Source organism: Lissotriton vulgaris, chromosome 4_1, assembly GCF_964263255.1.
Source record: "Lissotriton vulgaris chromosome 4_1, aLisVul1.2, whole genome shotgun sequence".
Classification (NCBI taxonomy): Eukaryota; Metazoa; Chordata; class Amphibia; order Caudata; family Salamandridae; genus Lissotriton; species Lissotriton vulgaris.
In genome coordinates this window covers 1650107045-1650132349 of record NC_141691.1, presented here as the reverse complement: position 1 = coordinate 1650132349, position 25305 = coordinate 1650107045, and positions in this window count along the sequence as shown.

Genomic DNA, 25305 nt, shown 5'->3' with positions numbered 1-25305 from the left:
TGGATGTAGGTCCTTGCTGGGCCTTTGAAAATATGGCAACTGGAAGTCGTTGTAGTGTAACCTGTGTTGGTGGTATCCATGCTACATCTCGCTCAGCAGCAGCCTTTTTGTATAGGGTGATAATGTTGGTCTCCATCTACTTTGGGGCGGGAGTGATGTGTGTGATGACTGGCTCGTCATCATTATGTGTAAATAGAACACCCAGGCAAAAACACACTACCTACTGGCACATGAGAAGTGGCACAAACCACAATAAAAAATGATCGACTACTGTTTTAACACATAAAGTACATTTTAATTCCATATAGAGAATATTGTTTGAAAATCAATAAATGATTACTGACATTTGATAAAACATGTTGGCATTATAGCATATGCATTCATTCATACAAAACAATTCATATATTTAAAAATAATGGATGGTTTCCTGTCTATGCGTTTCGACACCTATTCGTGTCTTCCTCAGGACTGTACATCATGATGCTGTAAAAAGATATTTAAAAAATCTTAACAATTTTGTCTTTTAGTGCAAAAACAGTTTACATTTCAAAACTAATATTTTGTGCCAGGTAACGGTTATAGAAATATGATAATACCGCCTAACGATACATTCAAATATTTACATGTATAAACATAGGGAAAATGGAAAACCAATTCTGTTAAAATTCATACATTATGGACCAGTTCATGATGTAAACATATATATACATATATACACAGTGGTGACACCCGATTTAGTGTGTTTTTCATATTTTATAACAATTTTTTCCATGAACATATTTTTTCCATTCATCCTTAAAGTTATTACTATGGGTACACTCATATTTAAAGGTTTACATAGGTCTCCTGTAGATCGGTTCAGGTTAGGTGAAGAATAGAAGAAAGAAAACAGTGATAAAAGGAAAAGAGATTTAATGTAGTTTACAAAGAGACTTCCTAGGTTCCTAAGGGAGGGGGAAGGGTGTTTTTTTTTAGCTGTTCACAGTGGTTCACTCTTACCTGTTTAAAATAATCTTTTAATGGGAGTTTCTACTTCCTTAGAATGCTCCTATCTGTTGAACCATACGTTTTCACTGCTGAGATACGTCTAGATGGATGATCATCTGTAATGAGATGGTATAGTTATATTTATTCTCTCACACTCTAAGTTTATTCTCGAAGTAAGCCAGTTCGTTTTTTATTACCTATTGGGCCCGATCTTTTTAAATCATTATTGCACTCTTCCTCGTTGGTATAGTTACACAGCAAAATGCCGAATTCTCAAAACAGATAATTACCTAAAATGAACATCTTGCTTTATTTCATGGTTTTAGATGGTTAGGGTGGTCTATTTGTTGTTATGATTGCATTACTTACCTATTTAAGAAAACCGACTAGAGACTGTCACAGTGACATGTTAATCCTACGTTAATCCTACGTCTGTCAATACAGCATTCAGATACCCTGTAACATGAGGATACCTACAGATTAGTTTCACTGTTATTATTGATGTTATTTCTCGAGTGCGTATCCTATCTATTTGGTGTTTCGTCTGTTACAGTTTGTACACTGCTTACCTGTTTAAAAGCACCCAGTGGATTATCTGAATCACGTGTACGTATCTCCTTCTATTCATGCGGTTACGCGCTGATCTATTTAAAAGGCTGACGGCTGTCTGTAGATGAGTAACGGTCCGTTAGTTAATTGCCGTATTAAATTACAGAGAAAATTATGGAACATAGGTCACTCGCACCTTACCCAGCTTGAATCTTTCGCAATGGTAAAAATTATTGACGTGGTATCACGGTATTGCGTATGTGCTCTAGCGTGCAGATATTCATTTATCTAATAAAAAAGAGAGCACACTAGGCATTGTATTACTGTGGGAACTTTCACAATGAGGGATACTACGATGATACAAGGGCAGGTAGCATTTTCAAGTTTACGGTTTGCCACTTATTACCGGAATAGTTGTCGAATCCTAGTTATGTTTTAAATTATTTGCCGATTTCTAATCTAATTATAATATGTAAATATTTTCTAGTTCTGTCTTACCTATATTCGGCAGGAAAGCGGCAGGCCGGATGTACAACCGGTGGCATTTTTAAATATATAAATTGATTTGTATGAATGAATGCATATGCTATGATGCCAAAATGTTTTATCAAATGTCAGTAATCATTTATTGATTTTATCAAACAATATTCTCTAAATGGAATTAAAATGTACTTTATGTGTTAAAACAGTAGTCGATCATTTTTTATTGTGGTTTGTGCCACTTCTCATGTGCCAATAGGTAGTGTGTTTTTGCCTGGGTGTTCTATTTACACATATTATTTACCCTGACCCAGGAATTTGATTCTAATCAGGGGGTCCTTGTTTTTTCACATATGGCTCGTCATTATTAACATCATCCCCCTCTTGTACATCTACATCCATAACTCTAAGTCTTTCTGGAACCTTCCTTTTCACTAGCATTGTTTTGTGGCGTGCATCACTCTCAGACTGAGCTGGTGGCTTCCTAAGCCTCCTTTTCCTTGCTAGTGGTCTGGAAGACAATACATCTTCTGAAACCGTGGTTTGCTCCGATTTTGTCTGTAAGAAGCTCGATTTCCTGAAATGCCCCTACTTCAGGAGCAACAACTACTATTGGGGGCTGTTCTTGCGGCTGCTGCTGTTCTTGCGGCTGCTGCTTCTGTTGTTGTTGCGGCTGCTACTGCACACTTATCTGCTGAGTTTCCGCCTGCGTTGATTGTGTACTACTTGCGATAATGATATTTCAACATCTCTGCTCGTTAGTAGACTGGCTACCTTTATGACACTCAAGGGCTTGGGTCTAGGTTGGTGGGGTTGGACCGCTGCTGCGGAGGTGCTGCTCCCAGCTTGGTTCCCGAACAACGTGGCATGTGTAATTTATTTGGTCCCAAAAAAAACATTGGCCGGCACATCAGTCGTGGTTAGTGGCACTTCCTTTTTCTGTTCCTTCTTCTCGCCGGCAACTTAGTTGGTACTTGACCTGGTACCCTTCTTTGGAGCCCTCATCTTCAGATGTCAGGCAGGACGCACAAGTTGTGGTCACATGTGGATGTGATGCGCAGCAGGACTTCTGTCTGGCAGTACAACGGGTGATGATGATGATGATGACACCTCCTCCTCTGGCTTTTTGAGCACCTAAAAGCAAATAAACGAGGAGGAGAACATCAGTGAAATGTTGCATTTGTTGTTGTGGTTTAATTACTAATGTACTAGTACAAACAAACAAACAAAAGATATAGTCTAGCCATTTTTGAGACTTTGTCAACAATGGCTATGGTATACTACTGTGTACACACTACACTCTCAGGAAGGATAGGAAAGAGAATAAGAACCACCAAAATACAAATGTAATGGAAGTGGGATGGGCCCTGTTTGGCATTAAATTATTTGATCATCACATCTTTCATGGAGCTGCTGCTGGCAAGGGGATGGATGTATGGAAGCAGTAAGCCAATAGTAAAACCATGCAGGCCTATATGGCAAAAGCAGCACACTAATAACTCCCACCACAAAAGGCCAGCAGCCACATGAACACTCACAAATCACAAGCAATAAGCAGGAGGCCTGGGAAACACCATGAACTGACAAAAGGCCTATAAAAGCCAGGCAAAGGATGCATGCTAAAGCACACTGCTTTGCCTTTTTAATGCAATAAAATGCAAAAACGAAAATACACAGGCCAAAAAAAAGTTCTGCAGGGTGCATGTATTGCACACCAACATACCAGACACACACCACAAAGGCATTTCTTTAAGACACCCAACAATAGAACCCCCCCCCGCAAAAAAACACATTTCCCAACTCAATCCAATGCCATCCCTGCCCTAAATGATGTTTAAATTCAACAGACCACACAGAAAAACTTGTTTAATGCACCTGTGGATACCTCCTCAGAGCCCACTGGATGAAAGCAGGCCTGTTGGCAGACAAGGCCACACAGGCTTGCAGGCCTAGGCTTCAAAATGGCCACCAGTCACATGGCCAGGCCCACCCATCTACAAGAAACAGAGGACAGACAATGCAGGCCTATTGCAAAAAGCACACTGCCAGCCTTCAAAATGGCCGCCAGCCTCAAGGCCAGGCCTACCCACAACAAGAAGCCTAGGCCACAAAGGAATAGCATGCAGGCCTATATGGCAAAAGCAGCACACTACTAATAACTCCCACCACAAATGCCACAAGCCACATGGACATTCACAAATCACAAGCAACAAGCAGGAGGTCTGGGAAACACAATGAACTGACAAAAAACCTATAAAAGCCAGGCAAAGGATGCATGCTAAAGCACCCTCTTTGCCTTTTTAATGCAATGAAATGCAAAAACAAAACTACACAGGCCCAAGAAAAGGTCTGCAGGGTGCATGCATTGCACACCAACACACCAGACACACACACACAAAACAAAGGCATTTCTTTTAGACACCCAACAACAGAACCCCCCCAAAAAACACATTTCTCAACTTAATCCAATGCCATCCATGCCCTAAATGATGTGTGAAAATGAAATACATTCAAAACATACCAAAGGAGCAGTTGCTTCATCTTGCACCCACTCATGACAAGCTCTGGGCCTACTGAGTACTACTACGCACAACAATTGATAAGTACCAAAATTAAATTGTAGTTGCAACTGCAATGCCCCCAATCAAACAGACACAACACCAACTTACTTGTAAAATATCAAATTCAAAAGTCCTCAAATCCAATGATAATGATGCAGCAGACACGAAGAGTGCCCTTCCAGCTCAAAATCCAAAGGCAGAATGAGCAGGAGATGGACAAAGCACTAGGAGGAGCCTGCTGGACAGGAACAGGAACAGGAAGTTGGAGATTCTGTGGCACTTCCTCCCTCTCCCCCCATTTTAAAAAAAGACTCCTTGCACAAAAAAGGACAGCCAAATGTCAATCTGAGAAATGTTTTCATCCAAATCATCATTTACAGAAGGTTTTATGCTGCTAGAGATGATATTCTTCTCCAGATAACATTTTTTACGTGTTTGAGCTCTCGAGCTTCATCACACTTCCACCGGATGTCGATGGGACGTCCAAAATTATGTGTTTGTGTTCTCATGCTCCATGTCGCGTTGAATATGACGTGTTCGCGTCCTCATGCTCTCGCTCGCGTTGGAGAATGACGTGTTTGAGATCTCATACTCTCGCAGTGCCTGATCACGAGACAAATGACATGATCGCAGGTGCGAACTTTCGCGAGATAACGCAAAGGGCTACCAACATCTCGTGGAGCACGCGAACGGATCGGAAAACTCGTCGGCGAACGCGGTTTCCCGGTAAAGGGATCGTGCGCGCGAGAACGCATTTTCAAAGCGCGAGCATGAAAAAAATCTCTGCTATGCTGAGGATCGGGGAAATTTTGACATATTTGTAATCTCAGCGGAACACGAAAATGTCAAATTATCGCAATATCTGCGAGCAAAATGGAATTTGACGCCTACCCCTAATTAACGTTTTCTAAGGAAAATTTTATAAACTCCAGCACAGTAACTGTTTCGATTAGCAACATTGTGTGGTGAACTTGTAACCTGTGTGCTCACTTAAGTGTCCATGAACTGTTACTATTGTAACAGGCAGTAAGCAGTTTGGAGGTAGGGTTTAAAGTTACTGGCTGTACAGAAACCGTTATATTTACCCAGGATCTTCTACGTGACAGAAAGGAAAGCAAACTAAGACAGTACACTGTGTAGCAGATTTACAAGCCCCTTGCACCACTTTTGCGTCACTTTTCCCATGTTAAAAGTGATGCAATAGTGACGCAAGGAACTTGTAAATCTGCCACATCGCATATTAAACATGCTTAAGTCTACTTCAGAACAAATGTTAGGATCCGACATAAACCGCAATTAGCGAGAGTTTTCCTATTGGTCCTCAAATCAAGGGATGCTTTGTTAATACAACGCTATTGTCATACCTCCATCTTCCTTTTTATATTCTTATAGAAACACCTACCTTCCCACTGACAACACCTACATTGCAGCTCATTGGAGATAAGAGGCGACCCCTTAGCAAACCGGCTGCTAACATGCATTAATGCATCTTAGCATCGCCTAGTAAATAGGGCAATATAATTTTCAGCACATTTTTGGCTTTTTAAAAAAAATTGCGGCTAAATGGCATTTTTTAATATGCCCTCAAGTTTCCTGTGACAGAGCGGAAACTTGACTCCCACCCTGCCATACCAAACAGCATTGTCCCGGGGGTAGACACCCCGAGACACAGCAGGAGCCGCTCCTGGGGGGTGATGTTCCCCAAGGATTTCGACTGCTCTAGAATGCAGACCACGCAGCCCCCTCCCAAAATATAAAAAATGCCGGAAGGTGGTAATCCCGATGGCTTGGACGGACCTTTGAGCTCCCTCATCCATTTATTTTGTAGGACCAAGTAATGGCAGTCCCCGGGCTACAGGGCCCCCTGGACCCCAATCAAATGTTATATTTTAGACCCTGGGATGTGGCCCTCCGAGGTAGCTAATGCTTAAACCAGTACAGGATCCCCTGCTTCATTTTTATTTTTATTACGGCGGATCCATGCACCCAACGCACATTTCTCCATTTTTTTCCCCAAAATATTTTTTGGGGGGACCCTATAAGAAGGTCTAGATGATCAAAATATTTCTTACATGCCCCCTTTATACCTTTTAAACGCGTGTCCCACTATTTTCTAGATCCGAGACTCAAAATGGCTACCAACAATACCAACCACTTGACAGCCAAATAGCATTCAGCGCGTGATCAGGACGTTGCCCTTAGTGTGCGCACAAGATACGCGCATCCATCGAGGCCATAGATATGTATATATGTACTTTTACTTGTAGTTTTCTCAGAAACTACTAAACATATTTACACCATTTAAGAAAAAGGCACAAGTCTGAACAAAGGACTACCTCGTTGCCAAATTTGGTATAATTCAGTTCAACCGTTCGGGCTGTTGCCGTGATGAACGATTCCTACGGAAAATTGCATGGGGAAAACACATTTTGGTACCCCCCTTATTTTTTCTCGCCCCCACTTCAAATGCAATATTTTAGACCCCGGGATTTCTCTTTCCCACGTAGCTAAGTTTTAAACAAGCACAGGAGCCCTTGCTTCGTTTTTATTTTTTTTTACGGCGGATCCATGCACCCACCACACATTTCTCTGTGTTTTCCAAAAAAAATGTTGGGGCCCTAGGGATCCTTGTGGGACCCCCTAAGCAGGTCTAGAGGGTCAAAGTATTTCTTACCTGCCCCTTTATACCTTTTAAAAACTTGTTCCACTAATTTATTGATCCCTGCTTCTATCGAGGCACAAAATGACTGCCAACACTTCCTGGTTTTGAATGTTGACAACCACTTGGCAGCCAATCAGCATTCTGTGTGTGATCGGGACAGTGCGCTTATAATCAGTGCATCCACCATATATGTACTTTTAATTGTAATTTTCTCAGGAACTACTGAACAGATTTACACCATATAAGCAAAAAGCACGAGTCTGAACCAAGGACTACAACTTTACCAAATTTGGTGTATTTCCGTTCAGCCATTTGGGCTGTAGCTGCGATGAATGGTACCTAAGGAAAATTGCATGGGGAAAACACATTTTGGGCCCCCTTTTTTCTCAGCCCCACTTCACAAATCACCCCAAGACTTTCAGGATAGGAGTGGACTGGAGCGCCGCACCAGTTTTGAAAATTTTGCGAAGATTCGTCAACCAGAGCCAAAGTTATTTCAAATAGAATGTTGTGGATTTCCTATAGACAATAGGTCCTGACTATAACTACCTCCTGGCGACCGCCAGTAGGTAGTTATAGTTAGGATTGATATAACACATTCCCAGCTGTTGTAATTACGATGGTGCAGTCCAATTGGTAAGTCAATTGCAGACAAGAGACAGACGACTGCTGCCATTTTGATGTAAACACACTGTCTCTGGCAACCATATTGATTTGGTCAACTTTGCATATTATCACAAAATAACACCCTTGTTTTCCCCATTCACCATAAATACATTCCATGATGATAAGTACACAATGATTATTTCCATAGATATTGAAACTGCTGGGGCGTTTATCTCATTACCACATATTTCAGTTCTTTTCCTGTTGCTATCTCAGCCTATCTGTACGTTTTCACATAAACTTACATTAACCACATGGCTGCTGCAGGGATTTTTGTGCTGTGCTGCAAATGATCATTTTGCTGTTTACATGACGAGCTCAGCTCGTCATCAGCACACGACACCCGTGGGTGATGACGAGCTGAGCTCGTCATCAGCATCGAAAGGGTTAATCTCTGGCGCTGTACCAGTCTGCGTCAAGGCCAAGACAGTGGCTGGCCAAGCCTCTGTATAGTGACTCTGAGACAGAGTTGTACATTCCACAGATAATATCCTGTTTACTCTGGTCAGTGAGTTGCGAAAAACAAGCGAGGAATAGAAAGACCTTGAATATGAATCGCAAGCACTGCTGTGTAGGCAGATGTTAAAGCCAATAATAAGAACTTATAATTATATGCAGGCAAAAGCAAGCAAAGTCAGAAAACAATATGACATGAGGCCCTGTCAAACCAATAGTCAAAGTCAGAAAAAGATGACATGAGGCCATGTCAAAGCCAATAGTAAGTACTCACAATTAACAAGCAAGGCAAAGTCAGGTCAAAGCCATTAGTAAGAACTTATAATATAAATGTAATGTCCTACTCTGTGACTGCTCTCACTAAAAAACAACAAGATTGTAAGACAGACGAGCATATATCCAGGCTAAGGTAAAATAACACACTAAAGTCAGTTAAAATGGTGGTAGTTGAAGGTCATCATAGGGTGCCAAAATACAAGAGTGGCTCTTTCATTACAGGTGTAGATCTCTGCCTTCACACTCAGACACACTTTTTGTCACCCTTTTGAAAAGGCTAACGTATACTGTTTGTTTAACAGTCCCTATTTCTAGCGCATTGGTAGCCTTTGTAAGAGCAGAACAATGATCAGTGGCAGGGCAACAACCATGGCATGCATCTAAATACATTCCCATCACACAAACATAAATGCTAAGATTTAGTCTATTATGTTTCTATATTTGTATGCTCTAGAGCTTTGTATGTCTTGGTTTTAAATCCATCATCAATGAAATGAGAGTATTTTATTGTGTATGTTTATATTATTTGTACTCAAGACATACCTATATTGTTTATTCTTATGTTTATACTGTGGCCATGCATATCTTGCTTTTACCAGCCTGTGTTTCTGCCCATCTGACGACTACGACAACTTCATTTTCTGCTCCAACCAGTGCACTGACACATGGATTGACCACGGATTACAGACAGATCGAAGAGGATGGTAAGCTTTTACAAAGATCAAATGCAATTCATATTACCATTGTGCTCTCTCCATAAGTGTCTGGGTTTTGTGTTTATAACAACTTTCTTAGTTCCTGTGACCTGCATTCTTTAACCCCTTTAATATGGTGGTCAAAGCCTTCACGTCCCTAACATTACCTCTGTAGTACGGTAAATGTGAACGGTTTATGCACAATACTAAAAAATTAAAACCCTTTTTGTGCCAGCCCCACAAGGCTTTCCTTTAATATACTAAAGTCTTTGTGTTCTGAGTTTATTTTTTTCTTAGTGCACCCATTAGAGTGCTGTGACACGATTCAACCCAAAAGCAGTTAACACCATTGGTGCTGACTGCTTGCAGTTTGATCAGTGCTCGAGGGCATAATTCTATCACCAACTGAGCACAGATCAGTGTCAAGAGGTACCACTGTAAAGGCAACAATTACCCCTTTCCAGCAGTACCCCTCCTTACTGAATCCTTGATTAGGGATGTTTCAAGAGCTGTGAACCCCATGCAGGAATCCACCCACAAGACACTAGGGTTTTTTTTGGTGGGTGGAGCAACCCTTGGACAAGAGGTCCCTCCAAAAATGAACAGTTTTTTGGCCTTCCTGGTGGGGGCGGGGGGGCAATTTGAAGGTTACCCATAATCCCTCCGTCAAGGTAGCAGAACACCACTAGAGCACCAGTTATCACTTTAAAAAAAATAAAAGGGTTGGGGAGGCTGACCCTGACATTGGAGCGTTCCTCTAGCCCAAAATGGCAAAATGGCACCTGCACTCTTTTTGCCCTCCTGAGAGGTAGATTCGGGCATTTGCCCGCTTCTGCCCCATAGGGACAAAAAGCCCACTGAAGACCGGAAATAATGTAATTAAAAATAAGAATGTGAAGGGGGCAGCCCACCTATGGTAACAGGCAAGACTCATCAGTCTTTCTGTACCCAGGGGGCAGATTGAGGAAGTGTAGCCCAATCATCCCCATATGAGAGGCAGAAAGCCAACTAGACACCAAGTGCTGAACCTGGCCCTTTCTGCAGGGTTATCCCCAAACATTTTGCCTTCTTCCTTCTATTTTTTCTGCCCTGTTCTTTTTGGCGTTAGGACTCTGGGCACTTTACCACTGCTAACCAGTGCTAAAGGGCATATGCTCTCTGTCTAAATTGTATTGGTGCTTGATTTATCCATGATTCACATATTTTATTTACTAACAAGTCCCTAGTCAAGTGCACTAGATGTGCCCTGTAAATTAAATGCTAGTAGTGGGCCTGCAGCACTGATTGTTTCACCCACACGAGTAGTCCTGCAAATATGTCTCAAACTTGCCACTGCAGTGTCTGTGAGCACAGTTTTAAACTGCCATGTTGCCCTGACAGGTGCACCCACTTACCAGGCCCAAACCTTCCCTTTAACTACATGTAGGTCACCCTCAAAGGTAGGTTCAATGTAGTTTATTGGGCACTATACAGTGTATTTAAAAGGTAGGACATGTACTGGAGTGTCCTCATAGTGAAATACTGCTACTTTTGTTTTTCACAATTGCAAGGCTTATCCATCCCGTAGTGTAACATGGGGATTGCCTTGAAATATTTTTTAAATTAAATTCCCATTGGGAGCATATGTAGGTTTGGAGTTTGGGGTCCCTGAATTCACAATTTAAAAATACATCTAATGGTGAAGTTGTTTTTTAAATTGATTGTATGAAAATGCAACTTTTAGAAAGTGGGTATTTTCTTGCTTAACCATTCTGTGCCTCAGCCTATCTGTATAATACACTTGGCTGTTAGTTGGGCTCTTGTGCATTCAGTCTTGACATTTACACAAATTGAGGTGAGGTGTACCCTGCATATCCTCATTGCTCTTCACCATGCTGACGGGCCTTCCTGAGCAGAGTGGTGGGAGGAGTAGTCAGTGACACCTGAATCGGGTTGATCTGTCCTCACACAACGCTGACTCCAACCCCCTGTAGTTTGTCTGGAACTAGGACAAAAAAGGCAGGGTCTTGTGCCAGACAAATACTTTCCTTTGAAGTTTGCCTACTTCAAAGGCAGCAAGGGGTATAAATATTGGACCTCTGACACCCCAAAATCAGAACATGTCTGGAATGAGGACATTATGCCCGGAAAGAAGAACTGGAGAAGCTGTCAGGAGGGGCTGCCACTGTGCTACTTGCTGTGCTGTGTTGGCCAGCTGCTTTTGTCCTGTGAGTGAAAAGACTGAATTCTGCTTTCTAGATTCTAAAATCCCTGAAGAATTCTGTGTGGATGAAATGTGTTGGCTACAATCAGACACAATAATAGGATTTAAAAATAAACTTTCCATAAAGAAGTCATTCATACAAATGAAGAAGACAGAGTCTGTGCAATATTTGATTTATTCCTTTTTTAAAAAAATATTTTTATTAAGTTTTTTTTTGCACTAACACAAAGCATAACACAAAAGCACCATATGACAAATAAAGAACAGAACAATAATCATAATAGTTTATGGACCAAAAAGTTGCAAAAGCGAAAAAAAAGAAAACACAAGAGAACACAAGAAGGGAGTGCAGAAACCCAAACCATACAATACAGGAAGGAAAACTTCAGCTTCATCTTTCCTACATACCCTCCTTCCAACAATGAATTGGCTCCCAAATTTTCCTCCCTAGCCTCCTTGCCCTTCTGCCCTTCCTAGCATAAATGCATTTTTCTAGATTAAAAACTGCCAGAAGAGTAGCCAGCCACTGCTGCATTGCCGGGGGTGCTTTATCCAACCAAGCCCTGGCTATCACCAATCTGTAGAATGCCATTGCCACAAACAAAAATTCCCCATACTCACTGTCCACATCTCCCCGACCCCCAATAATACCAGGGGGGGTGTAACGGTAATATTCATCCCAAGTGATCGCATCAAGAAGTCCTCAATGCCTTTGAGAAGAGAATGGAGTTGAGGACAGGTAGCGAAAATATGTATACCATCTGCTTCTAAAACATTGTAGCGGGGACAGGTAATCCCAGAGGTCCCACCCCATTGTGCAATTCGAGCCGGAGTATAATAAAGTGAGAAAAGTGTTTTAAAGTGCTAGGGTTGTAGAGAGGTGGAGCAAAGAACTAAGCGCCCTAGGTCTAGGGACTCATGAAAATAGCTCGCTTCAATTCCTAGTTTTGTAGCCCATTTGTTTGCGTGCTTTTCCATATCATCTGGTTTAAACACTAACAAGGCAGCATAAAAGCTGCAAATGGAACACTCCCCGTCCCCTTCTATAGCTTCCAAGATGTTGTTTTTGGCAAATCCTCCAGCTCCACCTTTCTTGTTGCCTAAAAAACTCCAAACCTGCAAATATTTAAAAGAAACTCCTCCTGCTAACATGAAATTTCGCCTCCAGCATGGAAAATTGCGCTATCCCCCCATCCAGGCCCAATAGATCCCCTATCTTGACAATCCCCTTTCTTGCCCAGTCTGCCATGGTTACATCAACAAATATCGAAGGGGGTGGGGTGCGATTTTTGTACAACCGGGTATATCTGTTAAATCTCCCCAGCCCGAATTTCTTTAAGAAAGCCGACTAGATGTTATGGGCTGCCATGACAGTCTTAAACCTTGTCCGTTTAAAATAGGAGGAGTTCAACTAAGAAATGCATTCTCAGTCCTAGAGCCAAGAATAGTTGCATAGACCATAGTAGAGCATGCTGTAATTTTAGGGTCTGTACCCCCTCCTCCAATCAATCCCTGCATAAACTGCAAAGCAGAAGCCCAGTAATAATATCTAAAATCGGGGACCCCCACCCTCCCCTTGCCCTAGGCAGTGTCATAAACTTATATGCCCTTCTGGTTTTCCCGTGTGCCCAAATAAATGTATTCAAAATTGCCTCTAACTTATTAAACCAGTGAGCCTCAAATAACAGGGGGATTGCCCTAAAAAATAAAGAAACTTAGGGAGTATTAACATCTTAATTACATTTGTGCTGCCTACCAGCGAAAGCCGAAGGTTGTTCATCCTAACGAGGTCCAGGCTCATTTTCGACAATAGCAGGGTCATATTATGCTCTACTACCGTACTTAGTTCAGCCGCAATCTCTACTCCCAGATAAACTGCTGCGGAGACCACCCGTGGATCATTACAGATGACATGGGAATTCTTAACTATTTGTGTTTTATTACTATTAAGTCTAAATCCTGATATCCTGCCAAATCTGAGGGCCTCCCGCTCTACTTCCCCTATTGCCAAGGAAGGGTTGGGGGTGATTATAGCCACGTCATCCGCATATGCCAAAACTTTATGCTGCAAACCATTTATACTAAGAGCAGGGATTCCGGGGTGATCAATCAATTTGCGCAAGAAAGGGTCCATATATAACGCGAACAAGAGGGGAGATGATGGGCAGCCTTGCCTCGTTCCCCTTCTTATCTGCACCAAAGAGGTAAACCCCCTATTAATCCTGATCCTAGCGGTTGGAGCTTTATACAATACCTGAACCGCTTTGATATAACAATCCCCAATGCCAAACCATCTTATCACCTCCCATAGATAATCCCAGGCGACCCTATCAAACGCCTTCTCTGCATCAAGAAATAAGGATGCAATAGGGTCTCCTGAGATCTCTGTAGCATCGAACAGGGTAATAACCTGCCTGATATGCATGGTAGTACCCTTCCCCGGGATAAATCCATGCTGCATCGGGCAGACCATGTTCTCAATTATCCTGGCTAGTCTCTTTGCTAGAATTTTGGACAACAGTTTGGCTTCTGAATTCATTAACGTAGTAGGCCTATCACTATCACTTCCGCCCCTCCCTAAGAGTCAGGAATTGAGAGCCCCTGCTGGGCTTGGATAACTGTGTGGAGCAACTCTACCCCGAGAGCTTCCTGGAATGTTTTATAAAATTCAACCGGGATCTGATCTGGTCCTGCGGCTTTTGATGATGGGAGATCCGCTAGAGCTACAGACAATTCTTCGAAAGTAATCGTGGATTCTAATCTTTCTTTCTCCTACTCAGGTAGTTCGGCAGCTTCAAAATGATTTAGATACTCCATAATGTCATTGCTCCCGCCTCTCCCATCTGTGTGGTACAATTCCGAATAGAACTCCCCAAAGACCTCCTGGACGCCGCCGGGATCCGAAATCAAGCCCCCTTGCCCATCCATAATGCTCTTAATATCGCCTGCCGCTGCCTTCTGCCTTGTCCGAACTGCCAAAATGTGCCCAACCCTCTCACTCAGCTCAAAGGCTTGCACCTTCTTATCCAGGTAATTGGCAGCCGTCTTTCTGGCTATATTCTCTAATGCCTCCGCCTTTAACGCCAACATTTCCAGCAGCTGCTGTTCCAAAGGCCTACCGATTAGAATTAACCTGCTCAATTCTTCCTCCGCCTCCATTAAGGTACTAACTAATTCCTCCACTCTTACCCTCTCTACTCTCTGCTTATGCAGTGAATCACTGAGTGTCTCTCCACGGATTCCTGCTTTGAACGCATCCCGGGCATTGCCTGAGGATGTGCTCCCCCTATTAATGCTCCAAAATTCCTTAATACAATTGCCCATGTACCTACAATAACCCTTGTCCTTGAGGAAGGCCCTCTCAAAAGTCCAACAATATGGTTTAGCGGCTGCCCCCGCTAAATTTATTGACAACATTAAAGGGTTGTGGTCCAAAATTATACAGGGAAGTTTCTTAATTTGTTATCTTGAGAGTAGAGAGTTAGATATCACAAAATAATCTAACCTTACTGTGATTCTATGAGGGGCTGAGAAAAAAGTAGTACCATCTAGCTGGGGATAAAGGTTGGCCCAGAGGTCTATCAATGCATTATGCTGTGCCATGTCTGCCACGGCTCTGTGTGTTCTCTTTTTCCGCCCGATATACCCATGCCTATTCTGAATCTCCACCCCAGAAGGACTGTTAATATTGAAGTCCCCACAGCATATCAGCGGCTTGGGCCAACTTGCCAATTCTATATCGAAGAATTCAAATATATCCGTGTCATCCCCTGTAGAGCCGTAAATTGAAACCAAAGTAAACTTTTCCCCCTTAAATACTACTTCAATTATAACCCACCGCCCCCATTGATCCTCTGCCTTCCTATGCACTGTACACTCCCTTCCTCTCCCCAGTATGGCTACCCCTCGTGTCTTGGACCCTTGTTTGGGTTGGGCTAATACAGAGAAGCCTAATTACTCGAGCAAATACCCCTTCCCTCCCTCAATATGTGTTTCCTGCAAGCAAACCAAATCAGGTTTCATTGATTTCAGCAAAGCCGACACCCAGCCTTTTCTGTGTATCATTCAGCCCACAAACTTTGACTGACACAATTCGACAAGACATTTAGAATATGTCAAAAGGTTGTTCTAATTCTCTAGCCGACATTACAAAATAGAAGGTGCTTTGTTGCTGATTCTTGTGTGTGTATTTGCTTGTGCGTGTGCTGTGCGTGCCCCATTTCTCCATCCTCTCCCGCCCACCCTCTCGTTCCCCCCCTTCCTCCCCTACAGGCAAATAGGTCACACATGACCTATGTGTGGACTCTTGGAATGCAGCTGTCGCCTCCCCCTCCCTCCCCTCCATGCTAGTTACCAAAAAATATATAGAAAGGGATCCTCCGTTCAAATTCAGCCTTCTGCAGCAGTTCTGCGAACATTATGCCCTACTGGGCTTCACCCTTCCCTATGCCCCAGAACCTCCACCATGTGCTCCTTAGCCTTAATCTCTGAAAAAAACACTTTCATCTGGCCCTTAGTAATAACATTCAGCTTTCATTTTAATTCCTGTTGATATTTATTTGGACTGTTTGGTTAACCATTACTCGTGGGAAAAAAATTAACGGTGCAGAGTCAATAGTTTGATAAATATGTACAATTTTGATAAAAGGGTTCTTCAATAACAACTGGATTTTTAATACTTTATTTTGTCTTTTATGTACTTGAGTGTTTGCCCGCTGTTCAAAGACACAAATAGATGATATGCGGATTCTCTGGAACCACAGGTGAGTGAGTAAACTTTTCTGTTCCTTTACAAAGTGAAAATGCCTCATTCTTTATTATTTATAGCTTAGAGAAGTTCCTCTCTTTTCTGATGGTCTAAAATAGCTTATCTCAGAGAGAACCTCTGAATAGTGTTTTGTCATTATTTTTTACTTGTGCTGACACTGAAGTGGAGGGCTGGCATATTAATTAATTATTCTCCTTCTATAATGTGAATTAGATGATAGGCTCCTCTCAAATCAAGTTTTGTATACACTTTTGCTCCCGTAACTTAGTCTAACAATACCGAAATTAGGGGCAGAGGATAGCAAATTTTTTACTGTGATTCGATTGTTCTATAATGCATATATGCAACTTTCCTTTTTTGTTAATGAAGAAAAGTGGCAAAGACACAGGAAATTGGGATGATCGATTAAATCTGTTGTCAAGATATATCTAAATATAATCTTTTAAATTATGATTTTCTTTTTGCGTTAAAGCATATATTCTGCTGCAGGGTAGATTGGAGCCTGGCTCTATCTCTCTTTTGCAATCCTAGGTTGTGTGCAACTGTAGTTTCTCCACATTCAAATAGTAAGGTCGCTGGACTTGTCTCATGGTTGGAGTCATTCTGTCCAAAGCAATTTTCTTTCCAGGGATCTGAATCCATCACAATTTACATGGTGCTCCAATTTATTGTGAGATTATGCTATGTAAACCTGGGTAAACCTGATATAAGTTGAAATTGGTGGCCGTCTATTAGGATCAACAACAGAGTCTCATGATGTCCTTCTCAAAGTAGTGTGGCTCACTGGTTAGAGGCGGCAGACCCGAGAGCAGAGGACGGCCCGGGACCAGGGTTCGATTCCCGGCGCGGCAGGTTTCTGGACCAGGGTCAGCGGACTCGATAATTCTCTCGCCTCGGTGCCCACTCTGATCAGCGATCACACTCGGCAACTCTGGGCATTAGCTTGCCTCATCTTCACTAACGGCCCCACCAGACCGCCGGGGATGCCTGGTCTCACCCTGGAGATACCCATTAAGGGACCATCTCTCAGGGAAGCCAGGAAGGGTTTCGCAGCGGTCGAAGCGCCTTGGGACCCTACGGGTAAGTAGTGCGCTATATAAATGCCAATACATTTACATTTACACATCTCAAGATATTAACTCCATGGGTTTGGTGTGAGTTACTATGGGATGTGATAAAAGATATGTCCCATCCACAGCTTGAACAGCTTCACTCTTGTCCTTCCGAAGATCCATCAGTGCGATTCTTACTGAAAAGGTTACATCACAAAAGTTCCTGTTAGCATCAGAATTTATCATTTCTGAGATTTCCTTCAACTTGATTCCTCTAAACTTAAGGGTCATTGACATGATCAGGTGAGGAGAAGATGATTTCAAGGTATAAGCCAATTGATGGTTCTTAGCAATTATGTCTGAATCCACACTTATCAGACCAACTCCTCCTCGTGATGGTACGGAAAGTTTTACTTCAGGGTTGCTTGGGTTTCTTTGTATAGTTTCTCACAAAATGCCTACTTACACCACAATAAAGACATTGCTTATTTCGTCTTTTTTTTTCTTTTCATTCCTTGAAAGTGGTCCTCTAATGGTTGCAATTTGCATTTGCTCTATGCCATGCTGACCACCTTCCACATTCTTGGAACTCTCTGTCTTAACTCGGTCAAATCTTGGCATACTAGAGCAAAAATCTTGTTCTCTCCCTCCTCTTCTTTCATTTTGGCAAAATTCTATCTCTATGGGACGGGCTTCACTTTTTAAAATGCTGGCGTTGCCGCGCTTTCTTTATGTGCTGCAAAACTTCCCCAACACGATCCCTGATGCTTATTTCACCGGGTTGGATGCAATTGTGCGAGAACTGTTATGAGAGGGACGCATCGCCCTTAATAAACTGACCATGGGGTGGTACGATGGAGGCATAGCGTTGCCAGACATAAAGCTAAATTATCAAGGTTCTCATCTTATTGTGGTCAATAAGTGGGCACATGGGGAGCACGATGACCCTAACTTTCGCACTGATCGTTGGCTCTTGGGAAGGGGTGGGTACAATTGAGCGCTTTACACAAACCCACGCAAACTCCACCTTACAGGGCCCGCAGCTCGCACAGTGGCAATTTGGCAAAGGGTCAACAAAAAATGGGGTTGGAATAACACGCTCACAAAGGCCACTCCACTTTGGGAGTCTGATATGCTAGTTTGGCTTAGCAGGTGCCCCGGATTTGATAAGTGGGACATGATAGGGATCGCATCAGTAGGTGACATGTGGGTGAAAGGTAAATTGGCAATGTTCGAAGACATGCAGACTAAATATCACCTAGCTCGAACGAAGGCTCACAGGTACCTACAGATTAGCCATGCTATTACTTCTGCCTTACTAAGAGACAGCCTTCTGACCGCATCCACCCCGCTGGAGGATAGACTGTTACTTGACCCTATGCACACAAAAGCCATATCCCTCACTTACAAGAAACAACTGAACAACCGACCTGACCCCATGACCTGATTGCGCCAGTGCTGGGGGGAGGACCTGGGAGACATTGAAGATGAGGACTGGCGTGATGCCCTTACGTCCCCTAGAGAGGTGGCTATTCCACAGCGCCTTCTCCTGGTACAACTGAAAATCCTACACCGGGTTTATTTTGACTCACGCACCCTGTTCAAGATGGGTAGACTGCCTGACCCTATGTGCCTTCGGCGTTGTAACTTGCCGGGCACTTGCCTTCATATATTGTGGGAGTGCCCTAAAATGCAATCACATTGGGGGAAAATCATGAAGGAGATGGAGAGGGCGTGTGGCAAGTCTCTAAAGGCTACACCCCAACTCTGTCTCCTTAACATGTGGGAAGCCACGGATATCACACAGGCAGAACAGACATGGGCTTCCACTGGGTGGTCCATTGCTAAACAAAACATAACTCAGAAATGGGGGTGGAGAGGGGACCATGCCTCAGGGACTGGGCAATCGATATGGACAGGGCAATGATTGCAGAGAAAGACGACTTCAAACATAGAGGCTGCCCCAAAAAATTGGATCATAAGTGGGGAGATGGAACAAGTATAGAGGCGACCTGTGAATGTCCCCTACCATTGAACTACAGCGAGATCGACGCATCATCTTGGAGGTATCCGGCTTTGAGGATACACTCCCACCCTGAAGTACCAATATGCTTGCCCTATTGTATGCAGTAAAGGGGGAGGGCCTCAACTGAGTTCAACATTATGTCTGTACACAAATTGTTGCCACTGTTGTTCATGCTTCTCCCGCTTTTGACAGGAAATGTGATGATCTGTGCACATGATACACTACATTGGCTGTATGCGGCGTGCTTTCACAATGGACTTATACACTATGTTAACAATGCACTATATCTTGTCTTTTTCTTTCTTAATAAAAATTGTTTAACGAAAAAAAAAGTCTATCTCCAAAACCAAATCTATCAATCAGATTTCTGTAGGTCTATTTGGTGTTTGAGCTAGAGTATCCTTTAGTTTGTCCTTCAAACCTCTGAAAAAGTCTGATGCTCTTTTGCTCTCTGGCCATTCACTTTTTATAAGCAGCTTTTTAAACTGGGCTTGATGTGCTACCAAGTCTCGATTTGCTTGTCTTATTTCTAAAACCGTGTTGTCTGTAGCTTGTGATGCCTTTCGCTGGTCAAAAATTCCGAGGAACTCCTTCTTTAATTCATCAGAATCATAAAAGACTGGGTCATTTTTGTGACCAATTGCATAGACCAAGTTGCTCAGTTATCATTAAGGTAGGACATTATGAAAGCCACTCGAGACTGTGCATCGGGAAAATCACTGAGTAGCACATGAAATGTAGGGTACATTGAGTCAAGAAACTTTGTGCCTTTTGGGGGTCACCATTGAAGCACTCAGGAGTGGTGAGAGGAATCACCGGGGATAAAGATGAATGACTTGAGTTGTGACCTTGGGTATTGCCTTTGAAGTGGCACTAGAACTACATCTTCTGATGAAGAGAAAGCCAAACTAGTTCCTTCCGCTATACTATTCATTTTAATAGCTAAATCTGAAGTTTCTTTTCCAGAAGTCACTAAGTTTTGTCTTATATTGTTGTTTTCCCCCTAACCACCATTATCTCCTTTTGAATAACCTCTAGAATCTCTTCGAGTTTTTTTAAATCTATACCTTCTGCCATTCTGCTCAGGTGTTAAACCAAACGTGAGCATATCACTCTGTCAGAACTCTCACCTGATATTGCACGGGAGCAGAATGATGACTTTTCCCAAGGCCCCTTTATAAACCCCTCCATAATCAAGAATTTCTTAGAGTGACAGGCGAGCTCAAAGGGGGAAAGGGGATGGGGAGAGAGAAGAGACCTTCTAGTCTAACTTCGGTTTCTTTTTCCGTATTGTCTCCACCTGACACTAATTCTTTCTAGTGTAACATCTGCAGTGCTTCATTGGAGTGAAAACAGCACGGAAGAATTAAGATGCATATTCAAACGTCAGGCTTCTACTAAAACTCTTACCAATATTAAAATATCACTTGTATCTAACTAGTTCACATACCACAAGAGTCTATGACTGTTGCCTCTCTATTCTCTTATTTGCTATTATCAGTTGTTTTCTTCTTTAAGCACTTGCCTGCTGTGATGTAGCTAATCTTACACGTATGTCTTTTTAATATATGTTACGTTTTTACAACAAAGGGGCATATTATAAAGGACGGCGTTAAAATTATTGCTAGTAAAGCAGCGATAATGGGTTTGATAATATGCCCTGGAGAATTCCAATGGAAGCCCATGTTCACAGCAGAACATGGACTTCTATTGGAATTCCCAAGAGCATATTATCAAGCCCATTATAGCCCCTTTAACTGCAGTTTTCTGCCGCTAAACGAGCAATAATTTTTAATGCCATCCTTGATAATATGCCCCAGAGTTCTCAAATAACAACTAGAGTTTTAATACTTTATTTTGGCTTTTAGGTACTTGCCTATTTCCCAGCTGTTCGAAGACACGAAGAGATAATATGCAGATTCTCTGGAACTACAAATTAGTGAGTAACTGTTCTTTTCCTTTGCAAAGTAAAAATGCCTTGTCATTTATTATTTATAGGTTAAGGAAATTCCTCTCTTTTTCAGCGGTCTAAAATGGCTTATCTCAGAGAAAACCTCTGAATACGGTTTTGTTGTTATTTTTCACCTCTACTGACTAATGGAGATTAGGGTGGGGATATTAATTTGGAAGGAGAGACACTATTGTGTCCTTGGCGGACCTCGAAGACTTTCACTCCACGGAATTCCACCGAGTTACCGAAAAATTCTGGGAGATTCCGCTGAGTTCCACAACCGGGCAGAGTAAGAGAGGGGTGCCTGGGGATCTTTTCTCCAAGCCTGCACGCCCCTTGGTTGTGGTTAATTGGTGCTGCAAAGAATTGAGAAATACATGGCCATGCTTTGTCCTTGCCTTGCAGAGTACAGTGAAGCATCAAATGAATGGCAATCCCACGCCTTACCTGGTCTCCCCTGTGCAGTCGCTGGTCTCAGAGGCCTTCTCAGCATCATTCCCTCCGAGGAGTCCTCTTCCCACCGGGCCTTGGATCGCCAGCAAATATGCCTATTAGAACCCCCACACACACATGTCCCGCCTGTGACAGCACCCCTGGCCTTTGGGATGTGTTTTTCTCCTTACTTCCAGCTGGAAAAACTTTAGAGTGAACTCAAAGTAACAGCAGCACCACTTGCTTTGAGTTAGAGGTGGGCGGTGGTCGCCAGGAAAATCTTGCATTTCATGCCTCGATTACAGACAAAGAGATAACTGAATCTTAGGACGTACATGTCCAGAATCACAGCCATGCAAAGGTCAGGCATTTGTGACACCTTTAAATAACCTCTTAGGCACTCACGTCATACCAATTAATTGTTGGAAAATCATTGAGCAGTTCAATTCTGTCCCGGAAACAATTGTCACGTTTAGACCGCACTGAACCATCAACATCTGGGTTTTGACATCTCACCACCCAGCTGAACTCTCTGAGGATGCGCCTGGAAGTTCATGTCAACTCGCTAGTGCTTTGAAGATCATAATCATTACATAGTGTGGCAGGTGTACTTTATCATGCCCGGAAGCTGCTCATGTAATGAGTTTCTCACATGCTGGCAGGGAGATGCCATTTCTCTGCGGGGGGATTAGCGCAGTTTTCAATCGTTAGTGACTTCCTGCACATGGGCCGTATTCAGAGAAGAGGTCTGGCTTTTCGTGCTAAAAAGGCACAGTAGGATTGTCCTCCCACTAGGTCGTGTGTGGAAGTAGTGGTGGGCGAGGGGCGACGGTAAACTTCGCTTCACTGCGGTATCAGAGTTTCTGCTGAACTTTCCATTCCAAATTGGAGCGCGGAGTGGCAAAACTCCATGAACTCCGTCCGCAGAGCAAATTTCACTTGCCACCCTTAATAGATAGATAGATAGATAGATAGATAGATAGATAGATAGATAGATAGATAGATAGATAGATAGATAGATAGATAGACAGATAAAGAAGCACAAACATTATTTTAAATACTGTTAAATAGCCTTACTTAGCTATGTTACCCATGCTACGTAGTGCCTCTCAATGTAAATGTAGGAAAAAACCTACCTGTGATGTAATGACTCCCAATATGGTGCCTGCTATGTAATTTCTTTCAAAGTAGAGCTCTCGAAGTAGAGGGAATACATAATTTCTGGTTCATTTGTTCATGAGAGCTGATAGTGCAGAGCAGGTCGAGAGCCATTATGGAAAGGAAAGAGAGGAGTCCACAAAATCCCAGGGTAGAAATACGGAGGAGAGAGCTGGGCCTTCTCAGTATACTACTGAAGATGACATAATCTGTCAGAGGGAGATATTTGTTTAGAAATCCAGCTTTGTCTCGATAGTTTTTCCTTACTAATCTTTCAAAAAATAATTGAATGCAAGGACTGTTGATTGCAATCTCTGTGAAGCCAAGGTTTAGAATACTTCTGTAAGTCTACAATGAAAGTCACCTAAAAGGTAAACATACAGCAGAGTTCACATGTTCTGAGCATGAACATAGAAAAGTATGAAGAGTAGCAGCACTCTTCAAATTGAGGTGCACAAGAGAGGCACAGTTCCTGCACAGGTCCTGCAGGAAAAGCATCTTGAGGATGATCTACGGCTGCATTTCTTTGAACTCTACTGCACTAAATATGAAAAAATATCCAGTGTAGAGAATAGAATCCTAATATTGCCACATAAAAAATTGTAGACCACTACAACAGTTTACATGCAAACTTTCATCACGGTGTGCATGTTTAAGTTCATAAATACTTAGGGCCTCATTTATGAAAGCCTTGCGCCACCGATGCGTCACTTTTTCCCATGTTAAAAGTGACGAACCGGCGGCGCAAGGCCTTCATAAATGAGGCCCTTAATGTGTAGACTTGCAAAAGGCCAGGTCCTGCATTTAACCAATATTGATGGCAGCTCACAACAGGCTGGTCTGGGGCATGGTTAAAGGCCAGTTCTTGCAGCCAATCCCTTCTGCATATAGCTGAAGGCCATGCAAAGTGGGGGGGTGTTGGCTACCTACAGCAGGTCGCCTGCAAGTTCTGATTGAAAACCAGGTTCTGTGACCAGCCCTTGTTGCACACAGCTGGTCTTCACACAGAGGGGTTGGCCGACCAGGGTGGGTTAGCTGCAGTTCCCAGCTGATAGCCATGTCTTGCAGACTAACTCCACTACCTACGAGCAAAGGGGGAGAAAATTTAACTTGAAAGCAATATATCATTCTGTAAAGTAGTGACTTATGCACGGGAAACAACACTTACAATGCAACTTTTACAACGCACTACCTTTACAACGAAACTTTTACACCGCAACATCCATTACAACGCTTGCCATTACACCGCTACCATTACAACGCATGTCACTACAACGCATACCACTACAACGCATACCTTTACAATGCAGTCATTACAACGCATACCATTACAATGCATACCTACACTATCCAACACTTACCCTACTGTTGCACCCCCTGGAGTTAGAATAGTAATTTGTACACCTACACTATCCAATACTTACCCTACTGTTGCACCCCCTGGAGTTAGAATAGTAATTTTAACCCATACACTATCCAATACTTACCATATATGCAATGTAATGGTATGCGTTGTAATGGTATGTGTTGTAAATGTAGTAGTTTCAAAGATTTCGTTGTAATGACATGCGTTGTAATGGAATGCGTTGTAATGGATGTTGCGGTGTAAAAAATGCGTTGTAAAGGTATGCGTTGTAAAAGTATGCGTTGTAACGACATACATCCCTTATGCACTGCAGTGACAGGTGGAATCATCCTCAGTCCATATACAGGGGAGAGAAGTTCGGATGCAGTAGCTCAGAGAATCAGTTCTGCAGGTATAACTACATCAAACCCAGATTGCAGCATTGCAGCGCTGACATTGTATAGAGGAATTCTGGCTGTTTACTGCTGATGTACAGACCTTAGTTGACCTTCCTGTGAATCCTCTATTATCTACTGTCTGAGAGGGCCATGCTGTAATAGAGCGGTGCCAGTGACTACGCAGTGGAGCACAGTTGTATCAGCTCCAGGTGTGTGCTGTAGAGATAACGTTGTCTGGCCACTGGACATGTTAGACAATTTGAGAAGAAGGGGACCCCTACTACTAATGCATTCACTACTTGTAGGGAATAATATGAACTCTTTTTTGCAAGGCAGAAAGTAGTGAGCTATATTAATAAGTCAACAGACCCAAGGACAACATACAACTAACTAAATAATTATTGTTGTAATAAGAACTAATAGAAACAACACTTATTGTTATAATATACATTGATTTTTGTGCTTTATTTCAATAATTTTCTTCATTTTTGTTAGACATTTCCTATATATAAATATACATATATTACATTAAAAAGTCTGTGATAAACATATTTATAATCCAAAATATACGTGAAGACATACTATACTACAAATAAGAAAAGGGAAAAGTAAACAGTGCAAATGACTCCGATGTTAAATG